The sequence below is a fragment of the Canis aureus genome, chromosome 5 (genome assembly GCF_053574225.1).
Source record: "Canis aureus isolate CA01 chromosome 5, VMU_Caureus_v.1.0, whole genome shotgun sequence".
Classification (NCBI taxonomy): Eukaryota; Metazoa; Chordata; class Mammalia; order Carnivora; family Canidae; genus Canis; species Canis aureus.
This window is the reverse complement of record NC_135615.1, coordinates 3,798,702-3,811,041: the sequence shown is the minus strand read 5'-3', so window position 1 is coordinate 3,811,041 and position 12,340 is coordinate 3,798,702. Positions and strand designations below refer to the sequence as shown.

The window sequence follows — 12,340 nt, the reverse complement described above, 5'->3', positions numbered from 1 at the left end:
TTTCAACATTCTCAGCTTCACACATACATATATGCCAGTGAAGCTTAGAGGTTAATTGTAAGAAGAAAATAACGAGTAAGTTAATAAGAAAATAGAACTGAAAAAATTGCCCTGGAAAACTAAACACATGCCTCAGCTAGGCTGGAAATAAATGTGGATAAATTACTAAGATATAGTACAGAGGAGAAAAATAAGGAAAAATATGAGAGGTTACGAGATTTGGAGGAAAGAATGAGAAGCTCTAACATGCATGTAATTGGAATTTTAGCAAAAGAGTAAAAGTAAAAAGTACAGGAAATATGTACAGATAATAGCTGAAAATTTTTCAGAATCAATTAAAATCATGAATCTACAAATAAAAGAAAAACAAAGTGTCCCAAGCAAGTAAACACAAAGGAAACATTAATTCTTCAAAAACCAGTCAAATTGAGGGACACTTTTAAGGAGAGAAAAGATCTTAGAAGCACCCAAAAAGAAAATCTAGATCACCAACTAAAGAACAATTAGACAGACAGCCGACTTCTCAGCAGTGACAGTGGAAGACAAATAAGAGTGGAATACCTCCAAAATGGTGACATTTTCCGTCCATATAAAATGGTATATGCTACGCTAAGGCCTCAAGAGCAAAGCTCTATTTTAAGAACAAAGCAATAATCAAAACAGTATCAGACTTTTAAAAATCTGAAAAAATTCTAATGAAAGAATTTTAGGAAGAAGGAAAAATGATTCCAAAAGGAAAAATCTATGATATAAAAAGAAATGGCCAGCAAAGAAACTGGTAAATTCAAATTGGTAAATTAGAAAAAAATTAAACATAAGGAGTTTACATAATAATCAACACTGGTAACATTTAATATGTGAGGTTTACAAAATAGAAGATCAATCTCAAAGATTGGGCAGCAATAGCAAATTCATGTGTTGGGGTTATTGGAGTATGGTTATAAGACCTTGTATTTTTCTAAAAGAGGAAGAAAGTTACTTATTTACTTTACATTTAACAAGTTCAAAGGAAACCAATATAACAAATAAAATTTAATTTCCACATGATAAGAGTTGAAATGCAAAGGGAGGATATAGAAAAGACAGAAAGAAGGAAGGGGGTGGTTGAAGCATAATAGAAGTAGGATAAACTAAATAAAATGGTTTAGAAAAAAAAAATGGTTTAGAAAAATCCAAAGATAAACAGAAAGCCTCCCAGTTAAGAGACACAGTATGATCACAATCTCTTTGAACAAATGGGATCTAGTCACAACAAACAAAGAAAGCAATGTCCAGAGAGCAGATGACCTATTACTAAAAATTAGGATATGCATTACTAACACATATGCTAAAAGTGTGCAGAAAGAGTAGGCAGTGTAATTTGGCAGCAGCAAACATAACATGGTTTGGTCCCAATATTCTGTTCAAAACTTGTGTGATCTTGAACAAATGTTTAATGTTACTTTTACTTTCTAAAGCAATAGAATTGAGATAATTATAGTACTTATTTCAGGGAGTTATTGGGTAGATCATACAAAATAAAAAATGGAAAAGTGCTTACAACAGTGCCTGGCTCTGGGATATGCACAGAGAAATTACGATTAGGGTGGGTTGAGGGAGCTTTGGCAAGTTTTAGACTATGGAAAAGTCTCAAATTTAAGGAATAGTCAGTGGAATTAGAGAAGGTAAAATAGTAAGAAGGACAAAAAAATGGGAAAAAAAATGAGCAAAGACAGACAAAACCATAAAGATGAGATGCAACTGGACTAGGATGGAACACAGGTGGGTGGGCTGGCTGGGGCATTCTCAAGTTTCCTTAGTGTCCCATTTCCTCTCAACCTCTCTTGTTCCTCCAGAATGTATTGCTGAAAACCAATGGTTACCATGAGAAAACATCTGTATCTGAAAACAGCTGTATGCACATTTGTCTCATTACAAGAAAAAAGAAACTTTTTCAGAATCTGGACATTAATGGTGTGTGTCACGAGCAATGCCATGAGAAATCCAGGGAGAAAAATGTAGTCTGTGTAATTAGTAGCCTTCAGGCTGTAAAGCTTTTGTTTCAGACAATGTCAAACACTGCAAGATCCAGGAAGGCAGAGCCAGTTGCCAGAGCAGAAGCCTAAACTCATATTGTGTCTGGCTTTGCAACACATTACACACTTATACATACAAGCACGTCACATGCACATGCATGTGCATGCATGGCAAAATACATGTACAGGTACCACCCATACATGGCACATAGGCACATGTATGTATATATGCCATGCATGCACACAGCACATATACCATACTTGTGTACACACACATGCATGGACACATGCACGCATGTTCATGTACTGCATAGTGCACATGCATACATGGAAACATGTACATAGTATGCAATACATACATGTACCACATACACATACCAAATGCATGGTCATGCACTGCATGCACAGGCACATGTCATACACATGTATACACATATACACCACATGCACGCATGCACACACACACCAACATATGTATACATACTGCACGTGCACAAACACACTTACCAGGAAAATAATTATTTAAACAGCAATTAACAACAATCAGATGTACTTATAACTAGCTTTATTTTAATTCTATATTGATATTTCTTGTGTTCTTTCCAATTTTTGAATCATAAAGATAAGCACTATCAATATTAAATTTATTTTAGGAATAATTAAGTATATTCTTAAGGGCTTACATTATTCAAATACTACTCTATGCTTAAATCTGTCCTGAGTAATGAATTCATTTATGTACCTTGAGAATACAATGATTGTAATTTTATAACTAAAAAACTGTCTCTCTCCAAATAGACAGTGAAATGCTGTATTACATTATTATATTAGACTTATGGTCAAATTATAGCTATAAAATAAAAAACATATTTCTGTGTAATCCATTGAATACTATTAAATTTGAATAGGAAATTTTTGGCACAAAGAATCCAACACTTGTAGAACATACCACAGCTTTCTGAATTATCTGTTTGTCTTTATGCCAATATGTAGTGATTCTGCCTTTTCCAGTATTTTCCCAACTCAGTCATGAGTCTAAAATAGTTGTACTTTTCACCACTTCCCTTGGTAGCATAGTAGAGCACAAAGTTGCATATGATCATGCTATAACTTACCATGGACTTGTGAAGAAACCCTTTCTCAGATACTTGTGTATATATCTGTGTGTTTGTGATCCAATGAGTCAGTTAGCTCAAGAATGTGTAGTCTTAGCAATTTGTTTTAGGTTTCTACACAAAATAACATAATTTATAAAGTGTATATGGGATTATAATCGTTTATCAAAAGTCTTTCTTTTAATGAAAGGGGGTTTATATTGAATTAATAAATTTAAAAATTTATTAATGGCTCGTGAAAACCAGAATGAAGTCCAAGAGTTTAATGTAAGTCATCATATCTTGAGGTTAAAAAAATTCCTTCAATAAGGCCACCCTAACAAGACTGGCAAGACCCAGGGAGTTAGAAAGTTCACACATTGAACACCAGCCAGTGCTGCTACTCAATAGCTAGCTTGGAGCTGGGATGCAGTAATAGAGGAATGATATGCAAATGCTGGAAAATAGACCCAGAGCTCTAATTAGTTTTTAGTTAATTGTCTATGAAAGCTACTGTGTCCATTTTTGTGTCCATATCTTAAAAGAAATATGAAGACATGAATAAAGATCCAGGGAAGATTAAAGACTGGCCAAAATGCAGAAAGCAGGCCTGCAAGAAAGTGGTATGATGTTGTTTCAACTGGATGTAGAAAGCAGAAGGGAATCTGGTCTCCCTCTCCAGGACTAGAAAAGTTGATTCCTCTATGTACCTTCCTCAAAGGAGAGAGAATGGATTTGTGCACTAAAAGGTGGGGTGCTGGATAAGGGTGAGTGTGGGAGGACACATCCTAATATGAGCTTCTAACTCAGGATCCCCTCAGAAGGCCTCAACCTCAGGCATTAGTTTCCTGGTAAGAATGGGCTTAGCGAGGCATCATACTATAGAAGTCAGCACCACATTGCACTGTAGTAGATGAAAGCATGAGGTCTCTTCACTTAAGGGCACAGGTCTAGAGACAGATAGCTTGAGATCCCATTCCGGCTGAAAGCTGGGCAAGTTACTCCACCCTTCTGTGCCTCTGTCTCTTCAACAGTAACAAGAGGATAATGATTGTATGTACCTCCAAGCTGTTGCAAGAACTAACAAGTCCATATGTAGAAAATACTTGCTCCAGAACATGGCACTTGGTAGACCTCAGTTAGGTACCTCATATGATTTCACTGTACAGTCAATGAGGATGGTTGACAAAAGAGGAATATAAGACTAGGGGCTTTCCAGAACATCCTGTATGCCTTACCACTATTTAAACTGTTAATGACAGTTCCTCATCAGTAATGGTGGCATGAAATGAGCTTGCACTGGAGGTCAGAACGTGTGGGTTTGAGTTCTGGCTCTGTCATTCTCTACTAGGGCCATGAGGAATGCATCCCCTCTCTCTGGATCTATTTATCTCAGTGCTATTATGAAGATCAAATGGAAATATACATTTATCATCTACCTTGTGCTGATTATTGCTCCCTGGCCTGGCCTGCTCTGAAGATGGGCAGACGAGTGGGGAAAATTGTCGATGTGGAAGTCCTCACCAGGTGCTAGAGTAAGCTACAAAGTGCTGAGCAAGTGTTAGTTGTGGATGTGCACATTACTATTCCTAGGACATGACTGTAAAGTAATAGTAAAAGAAGAAACTTTGAAAAGTGCTTTAAAGTTCAAAGCGGTGTCTATCTAATGTATGCAGGCTAAGTGTGTAGTCAATGAGCTCAAACTCACTTGTGAAATTAATGAGATCAGAAAGACCCCCTTTGGGGTGAGACACTGGGATTCTCAAGCTTAGGGCTGATGCCATGAAACTCTACACTATTTTTCTTCTAAATTTGTTTTGGTGTGATTTCAGTTATTCCTTTCAGTTTGTCCCCACCCTTCCCATAAGGGGCCAGTCAAGTCACACTGAATGAGTAGTGCATTCCAGAAAAAGCCTCATGTTTGACATACATGAATGTGGTGGTGGCCCATACATGTCCCAAACACCTATAGAATATATAGGATAGCCTTGAGGCAACAAAGTGTTCCTCCCATAGATGAGAATTAATATATCAGTAAAAAAACATTACGATTTATTGGAAAGTTATCAAATTGAATAGTTAATCAACTTAAACAGGGGGACTCACCCGTCCTAGTAGAGGAAGTGAAGGAAATGACCAACCACTCCTCAGAATCAGCCTTGTGACTATTGTAATATTTGTTTCAATCTTGCTCAAAAATTATTTAGGTTATTTCCTGCAATTGATAGAATCGTCCATTAGTGCAATGACATTGGTAGTCCAAGAGTCAAGGAGATTTTACTCCTTTGGAATGTTATGAAGCTTCACACAGATCTGCTCTGCTAGAGTTTATATACTCTAACAGTATATAGATGGTTTAAAACATTTGGTTGCCAAATATTAGTCAACATATGGACACTTAACCTCTCCTGGGTTCACCAGTTTTTACTCTGACCTGCGGGAGGGCGCGGGAAGGGTAGGGGGAGTCAGACTATGCCAACTCAGAAGAAAGCTTCTTGTTTCCAGAACTGGCTGCCCTCCCAATTATAAATGAAGAAAGACTCCTTTTTTCCATTTCCTAATGATGTCCACAGTTGAAGTGCAAACTGACTGCAGCTAAAGATTTAACTGGAATATTTCAAGGACATTCATCATGAATGGATACAGAGAGACCAGACTCCTGTTTCAGCTTCAAGGTTTAAATGTCAAACACCTGCAGACACAGTTACTCAACCTTAAAAATCACTCCATGAGTACATTGCTCTGGTTCAGAGAAAATCAAACTAGTAAGTTAAGTTCAAGTAAGTTAAGTCCTAGTAAGTAAGTTAAGTACCAGGCTTGGGGAAGAAAGGGTCCAGAGGGTTGTAGGAGGGCAACGAGGGAGGGATTCATGATTATGGACATTTGCTCCATTATACTACAGTGTGGACTCCGCATACTGAAAAGCTCTATCTGTATATACATTTGGATGGAAAGAATGAAGGATGCCCTGTGTGCTTGAGGAATCAGTCAGGTGTAAGCAATTAAAAAAAGCTCTTCCTGAAAGTGACCTAAAATTTTGCTTGAAGAATTTTAATAGGGATTTTAATATTAAAAGAGCTGCTTCTTTGTTTCACATTTAAGTCAGCTATTGTTTCTAACTTCTTAGGCCTAATTCCTGAGACTTAAAAGACCATTCATTAGTATCAGTAGATTTCCAGAGCAGAACAGACATATGTCCTTTATTTCAATGCATGTTAAGAGTATGTTCTCGTCCTGATTTCTTTAACCTCTACACCTAATTTCCTTCTACTATGCATCCACTATGTTCTTTCAGTTAGTCTGAATATAAGTGAAAAACAAAACACCATGCAAACCAAGGATGGAGTATACTGCCAGGAACTCCTGACTTAAAGATGTTTCAGAATTCTGACAGGCCGGACCCACACACCCCAGATTACACTCTTCTCAACTGACCAAATTCCATAGCATCTTATTACTCATAAAATACACTTTTCCATTTCCATTGAGCATTTGGAAAGGATTCTTGCTGTACTTATGCAAAAATCACAGCTGAAAAACATCCTAGCTGCCCAGCAACATCCTGTCAGCCAGAAATGATCCTCTCACCCCATGATGGCTCCTGACTCTCACTGTCTTCTACCACAGCACAGGACACAGAACTGACAAGAATGGCTAAAGAAGAGGAAGAAAGAAAAAGTCCAAACCTGGAGTTAGTACAAGACAAGCTGGAAACATTTGCAAACTTATGATTTTACCTAACACCATGAAAATGCTGAGTTCTAGTATATCATCACATGTATACAAAATAATTATAACTCCTACTGCTTGTACCCAAAAAAAATCTAATATTTGTTTTCTTTTTCTGAACACCCAGTGGAAACCCTACTGGAGGTTATACCCAGGAAAAAGAAAGCTCTCTTGATTCACGCATCCTTCCTGAATGCTAAACAATGTAAAACAATTCAAAGTAATTTTTTATTTATTCATGGGGTGGGCGGGGGGCGGGGTGTGCAGAGACACAGGCAGAGGGGGAAGCAGGCTCCATGCAGGGAGCCTGACGTGGGACTCTATCCTGGGTCTCCAGGATCAGGCCCTGGGCTGAAGGCAGCACTAAACTGCTGAGCCAACCGGGCTGCCTGCAATGTAATTTTTTTAGCCTAATAAAATCTCTAAATTTGCGTTAAGAATTTAGTCAATGCCACCTTCCTAATTAATCCTTATTAATTACAAATGAGAATGTAAAAGGGACAGGAAATGCAAATCCAGCTTCTAATCTTGAATTTAAGGACCCAGTTAAAAGACAAACCAGTTTATCTCCAACAAAAAGTAGATCTTAGTTTATCTTTCCACTTGTTAAAATTTTGGCTTATGCAACTTTCTCCCTTTTAGAGTAATCTTCCTTCTCCTGACTGACTGATGAAGAACATAATGCATCACTATCTATTTTTGCCAAAACTGCATGTGATCATTTCAACCAGATTAATGGAAATTCTGGGCATATATCAGTATAACATCAGTGTAAGAAGTGATCACAACCTAACTGCAAAATTCATAGCATGCTTTCACATAAGAGGAAAGCTTAAAGGCCAAATAATTAGCTATAAATTTATTCTGTTTAAAGCTGGTGGTCAATTTATCAAAGGAAATTTACACAAAATATTTGTTTCACCTTCCAAAAGTAAGAGCTTAAAAACTCAGGTTCCTAATAGGATGGCCATGAGAAAATAACTGTCCTTTTACATCTATACTCAATCAGCTGGAAATGATTGGCTCTAATCCTTTCTCCATGATTGTTCATTAAAACAAAACATTCCTCAAAGGGCACTTTGCTGGGTGTTGGAAATATGAGGATAATTTGACGTAGCCTCTTCCATCAAGCGGTTTACTACCTGATAAATATAGAACTAATTTTAGGACAATGTGAAATAAGTTGCAATGTAAGTAGGAATAAACCAAGAATTGTAAGTGCACCATTATCTGAGAATCCCTTGTCAAATTTACTTATAGTAGGAACTCATTTTTTATAAAATATTGGTTTCACTTCCCAAAGGTAAAAGTTCAAAAACTCAGGTTCTTATTAGGAGAGTCATAGGAAAATAATTGTCACTGTACCCACCAGCACCTAAATTCAATTTCTGTTCAATTGATATGATCATTTATTATGCCTATGCTGTGGAGAGCACCCACAGGGATGCAGTCCTATTAGAGGGTATGCCACAGGGTTCTCAGCTTCTGCAAATATTCCAAGAATTACTAGAATATTTGATTATTGAAATTATTTCCCATATTGTAAGCCTTAGAAGTTCAAAAACTGTGTTTTAAAGTTAGGAAGGTAGAAGCCTACTGTGTGTGTTAATTTTAAATGTTGTTTAGGATGGTTTCCAGGACCATAAGATGAATTCCCTGTGTTTCTTTTTAGCAGCACAATTGCAGGCTGCAAACACAAGCAGACCTGCAATACAGACCCACTCTAAGGTGGCAAAAGTCATCTCAGGATGCAACAGGAAAGTTTAACTGGAAATTTTCCCCCCTCTCATTTCTAGTTCAATGTTTTCATTGGAAACATTGGAAACTGGAAGGGAAGGTAAAAAAAAAAAAAAAAAATAGAATAAAAGCTCCAGAGTTTAAAAATGTCAGCATTGGATTGATTTGAGTAGCTTTCCTGGTTTAACCAGTAAGTTGATTTGATGGGTTCATCCATTAATACAGTAAAACACATGTTAAAGATTACAAATTGTTTAACAAGTTTTGACAAACAAATCTCCTGGTGGTGCCGAAATTTCTGAGAAGCAGATGGAAGAGGGACAATTTTATAGATTCCCCTTCCTATCTGCACAAAGCCACAGAGGTCTAAAGTAGGTATTAGTGAAATAAGGGACATTGTCAGACAATAAAGAGACACAATTGCCTCCGTTAGCACAACAATTAATTTTGTTTGCAGAGTACCAGTCAGTCTATTTGTTACCAGGAATGTGCTAATTATTCTTGCTAATTACATGCAAAACATTCATTATCACTTATAAGTGGAGCCGGACCCCTCAGGTTTCAGTGACAAATTAATTACTGTGTTTTCCTTCTGAATGTATTTCTAGTCAGTTCTGGTATTAACTGAAAAATAAGTGGTTTAGCAGCCTGCTTGTCTCTCAGAGCCACTCATTAAAATGAATAGTAGGCATGCAGAGCTATATCAATTTTCCTTCCCTATTCTATAAGGGTGGCAGTCCCTGAAATTCTCCAAAGTTCTACCACAAATTTATAAACCCTGAAGCCTGGTGAAATGCACGCAGCTGTGCCATTTAGTACCAGATGCATATTTCCACCAGCAGCTGCTCATTGAACCTCAGAAAGAAGGCAAACTAAAGAGAGAGGATCCTATACCCTATACACTCAATCATCTGGAAATGATACCCTATACAGACACCGGCCCCTTTGGCCTTGCCTTTTAAAAGGTTGGGGCAACATTTTGTTGCCTGGTCCAAACTTAAGATAACTGAATTTAATCTCCCTTCAGTGTGGGATTCAATCACAAAGCAAATCTTGAATTGCTCACTTCTATGGCCCCTTACATCTTGGTTGGGAACAAATCCAACAATATAGGTGCATACAGTTGTATTCTAAATGTGGATTACGTTGGAAAGACCAGAATCAGCACATATATAATTCTGCCTTGACCCTATAGTGCCTGGAGTTGTTCTGTCTTGGCTGTGTCTGATAGGCAGACCCAATCTTTCTCGCTCACTCTCTCCTCTCCAAACTAGCAGCCAACTAAAGGCTTAGGGAATGAGAGGATGGATCTGAAGGGCTTTGGGCCCATTCTGATGTGCATCCTGGATTAATAATTTAGAGTTAGCTCTCACTGACTCCTCTTCCCACCATTTAAGCTCACTTTCTGGAAGTCTTTAATAGAAAGTATTTCAGAAGAAAAGTTTGCTCCTGAAAAGGACATGGGAGAAGGTTGTGGTGCCACTGCCTCCACATCCCCAGAAATCCATCTAAAACTAGTTCAGGTACATGGCTCCCTGGAAAGTCAACATCATTTCCAATCCCAATGGGTTAAGATTGGACCAGAGCCTACACTGTGTGTAGGAAAACCTCTCTCCATTTTAATCAATCATGTTCCTTTAACCACTACATGCCTACGGCTATCGTGACACATCTTCCAAAGATCAGGTTTACATGATCCCACAAGTCTGTATCCATGTTCTTTCTAAACCTTCCTCTTATGGGTCCCTTCATAGTTGCTTTGGCTCTTCTCAGGGACATGTGCCTTTTATACATTTATTATTTGGCCTGTTTCTATACTAGCTCTAAAATGGTAAGGAAGTTTTCACTGTCACATAATTTACTCTTTCCACCATTTTCAATTTAAACAGTATATACAGGAAATCCAGGAAGCTAGATGACCATCTGCTGGCGGTACACATAAACTTCACATTGAATGACCCATTGTAGTTGATTTTTCCAGAATTGGGTTTTTTTGGTAAATCCAAAAAACTTTCATGTTTTACAAAGAAAGAAGTTTAGAATTTTTGTTTCTCTGCTTTTAGTATCACATTTCTTTCTTTCTCTCATTTCTTTAAGTTTGTGATCACCTTTGTCTGAAATGTGTAAGTTTAAATAAAGTAAAGCTCTATGTGCCTTAAGACAATGAAACCAAAAGTGCCTGTAAGAGATCATGGGCATATTTCTGCCTTATTTCTGCTGTGATAACAGAGAGGGCATCTAGCTGAATTTAACCTCTGTAGCAGGTCATAGCTGTCTCACCCTCCCTTTCTTCACCTCCCTGCCCCTTTCAATGTCCTGTACTCTATCAGCTTACCACCATGTTCACACCTTGCTTCTGCTTCTCCCTCTTTTCCCAAATCCCATCCCATGTTTTCATTCATTTTCTAGCGTTAAACTATTTACAATTTTAACTATTTACAAATTTTACTATTTACAATTTTACTTTTTTTTACTATTTAATCACTGTTTAACACTTTTTATATATTTGTCTTTTTCCTGTTATTTCAAGAATTTGCTAATATCAAATCATTCAGGCTAAAGTTTTAATATGTTATTTTAGCGAGACTTCTACCACTTGTAGACCTTCAAGGGAGTTCTAGAGATTAATTTAACTCAAAAGGATGAATTTCTAATTGTGAAAATGACTAATAATGTGTCATCATGGTGACAGAATTATTTTGGAAGTGGCAGGAGGCCCTTGGCAATCCAACTGCACAATCATACACAGTATGTGACCACTTGTCCAAATGAAACATAAATCCTGCCTTCCATTTTTTCTGCTCTTCAAGACCTTTAGGGAGAAAGACCTCCCTGAGAGAATACACTGAGGGAATTCTCTACACTTATTCTGACCTGTGCAAATGAGTATCTAACAAAAGCTTCAATTTCTTTAATAATAGGTGTTCTAAAATAGAAAGTGGCTTTGTTATTCTGAGGGTAATTGTCTATCATGCACTCCTTGAAAGTCAGTCTAGATAAACTTTGAGATCACAGACCAGACACTTTTGCAGGGAGGGTTAACAAAATGCACCATGGAGTCAAGGAGATGTTGAACTTGCAACCTAATTCTTAATATTCTGTGACAAGTCTTGGTTTCTACATAAGACATGAGAACATCACAAGGTAGAATGAGGATTAAAGGTGAAAAAATATCTGACATTTAAGTGCCTTATTGGCCGTAAATCCTGGCATAGTTAAAGAACAGCTTCACCATCTTTGCATGTTACTTGATTTTGCACACTGTTGTCTTATCCAGCTCCTCAGAATTAAAGAAATAAGCAAATCCCAATTCTACTAATCTAAAAATTGAAGATCTCTTCCCATTTAGTTTACACTTTCAAAACAAAACAAAAACTCCTCCCACAAGAAACTAAAAAAATGTTTTTATGAATTTGTGGTATTAATCAGCACTATGATGCTGTGGGCCTGGGGCCTAAAAGATTTTAGGACAAGCAGGGGAAGTGGAAAAGAGGCATGGTAGGGCAGAAGAAGGAAGAAAGCTGGATCTAGGCTGGTTTTGAGGATAATTGGCACAAGTTATAGCAACCTTCTCCTGACAGTAGAGTTGCAGATCCAGCTCTCACAAGCCCCACACTGCACATGAATATGGAACCCTCCACCACCAACATCCCAATCTGAAACAAACGTGCCATTGGCAGCAGATAAGAGGAAATGTCAGGGGAAACCTTGACATATCTTGCCCTAGGACTGAATTTCACCTGGCAGACCCATGTTTCCAAAATC

General features: G+C 37.5%; 1 long non-coding RNA gene across 17 annotated transcripts in view; it reads right to left on the bottom strand.

Moving 5' to 3' along the window:
• LOC144313624 (uncharacterized) overlaps positions 1-12,340 on the bottom strand; it is a 241,323-nt gene that overhangs the window by 204,207 nt on the left and 24,776 nt on the right. For all 17 annotated transcript variants that reach the window (XR_013379244.1, XR_013379245.1, XR_013379242.1 and 14 more), the window contains exon 3: positions 5,216-5,324. This is a non-coding gene — a long non-coding RNA (uncharacterized LOC144313624). The remainder of the gene's footprint in view (positions 1-5,215; positions 5,325-12,340) is intronic.